The sequence below is a fragment of the Octopus bimaculoides genome, chromosome 9 (assembly GCF_001194135.2).
Source record: "Octopus bimaculoides isolate UCB-OBI-ISO-001 chromosome 9, ASM119413v2, whole genome shotgun sequence".
Lineage (NCBI taxonomy): Eukaryota > Metazoa > Mollusca > Cephalopoda > Octopoda > Octopodidae > Octopus > Octopus bimaculoides.
Window position 1 is genome coordinate 71,453,504 of NC_068989.1, and position 2,665 is coordinate 71,456,168.

Sequence of the window (2,665 nt, forward strand, 5' to 3'; positions counted from 1 at the left end):
TATATATATATATATAAGGCAATTAAGAAAATGGAGAGGATAATCAATTGACAAACATCAGCCTGCAGACATTCATTTATATCTATTTATTAATTGATTACAATTATACGTATAAGTAATCAAAATACACCCAAAAAATAAGCAAATAAGCTGGATGCCTTTCCTAAAGCCGACCACCTTACAAAGTGGACTGAGTGTTTTTTTAGGTAGGAGGACTCAAAAGGGGTCTCAGGGAGTAGTGTCCCTGCCTTCCTGAGCTAGTTTACAACCACATTTCTTAAACATTGTGGTAGAGGCCTTAGTCTTGGGACCACTCATGTCTAGAAATCGAGGTTGAGAGTAAGCAAGAGCATGCTCCTCATAGAAAATCCAGCTCCCAAAAAGCCTCATGATAGCAAGGTAGAACAGGCACCAGCCAGGCCAAAGGTTGAGGTGGGTTGCAGCTGCCTACCTCGGTTGCTATGGCATTGAGGTAGATCCAGCCACTCGTTAACGGGGACAGAACCTGGACTTAAAACACTGGATGATGATGACGATGAACAGGTTTTCTTTGGTTTTCATGTAACAAGTTCACTCACAAGGTTTTAGTCAACCTAAGCCTATAGTAGATGATACTTGTGCAAGGGATCATGCATTGGGAGTGACAGCAGAACCATGTGAATTGGAAGCAATTTCTTACTTCACAGCCACAACTGTACCTACATATATGCATATATGTGTATGTATGTATGTATATATATATATATATGTATATATATAGTATAAGAGCAAATGTGTTGAGAGAAATTTGGGCATAAGAGGATTCAAATGCAGTATGCAAGAGAGAAGACTATGTCGGTTTGGACACATGATGCCTATTTAGGAAGACAACCCTACTCTCTACTCATGCTTTTGGCAATGCCTTTCCACTTGCATTATGACCTGCATACCTTGAGGGAATGTCCTGGCATGTGTCACCATCTATCTCTCTTCATTTACTCTACTATTCCATTTATATTCTGATCCCCGTCCCTTGTGAATATATTCGATACTTTACAACCATCTCTCTCCTGCTCTCACTCTCTTGCACTCTTGCTGTCTCCCATTCTGTCTCTCTCTCTTTCCCTCTCCCTTTCCCTCTTCCCCTCTCTCTCTCTCTCTCTCTGACCAGGTAACTATGTACCTCTCCTACAGCAAGACACCTGTTTCTGTCTCTCTCTGTCACACTCTAATCTTTCATCATCTGACACAAGATCACATCCTCCAATGACCCTCCCCTCTCAAAGGATGTTTGTCTTGTTACTTACTTGATGACCCTGCCAGTGCTGGTGCCATGTAAAAAGCATCCAGTCCATACTGTGAAGTACTTGGCATTTGGAAGGGCATCCAGTTGTAAAAACCATGCTAAAACTGACCTCGCTTGTGCTCATGCCATGTAAAAAGCACTCAGCCCACTCTACAGGATGGTTGGTGTTAGGAAGAGCATCCAGCCATAAAAACTGCAAAACAGACATGCAAGCCTGGTGCAGTCTTCTGCCTGGCCAAGCTCATGTCAAACCATCCAGCCCATGCAAGTATAGAAGGCGGACATTAAGCGTTGATGATGATGATCATCATGATATATAATCTATATGTTTTCTTTGGATGTGCATCAATGTTTCTAGTAAAAATATGTACATGTATTATACAAACATACAATGCCATCATCAGCAGGCATAGAAAGGGTACTAGAGAAAGGTTACTGGCTTGATACATGCACACAATACATCAGGAATGTGTGATTATGAAGTTCATTTGCAATGATAGTTTTGAGTTCAATCTCACCCTGCAGCATCTTGGGGAAAAAGTTTTCTATTATAACCTCAGGCTAACCCATACTTTGACAGTGCATGTGTGTGTGAGTTTGTGTATCTGTGTGTGTGTGTGTGTGTGTGTGTGCGTTTGTGCATGGATGTGTGTTAGTGTGTATGTGTGTGCATGTTTCTATACATCTGTAGATACAAATGTACACATACATCTACACACACACACACAAACACACACACACACACAAACACACAAACACACACACACACACACAAACATAAATATATCATCATCATCGTTTAACGTCCGCTTTCCATGCTAGCATGGGTTGGACGATTTGACTGAGGACTGGTGAAACTGGATGGCAACACCAGGCTCCAATCTGATTTGCCCTTCCTGACGCCAAAAATATATATTATATCATATTATATATATAAGGATATAAATGCTAAGAGCATAATGGGTTTTAGGAGGTTATGAAGACAGCCAAGAGAGAGGGGGAGAGAATGAAAGAGAAATGTGAGAGATAAAAGAAAGTGAGAGAGAGAGAGAAAGTGTGTGTGTGTGTGTGTGTGTGTGCATGTGTGTCAAAAAAAAGGGACACAGAGTGATATTTAAAGATAGATAAATAAATAGTTAGATATACACATAGATACATATACAATGAGAGAAAGTGAGAGTGAGAGAGAGAGAGAAAAGGCCCCTCTGTCAAAGAGAAAGAGAGATACAGTGATGTTTAAAGATAAATAGATAAGAGCTAGAAATATGAATAAACAGATAAATAGATACATACACACACATGTGCATGTGTGCATGAATACACACATATATATATATATATGGATATCATGATGATCACTATCACCATCATTTAACGTGC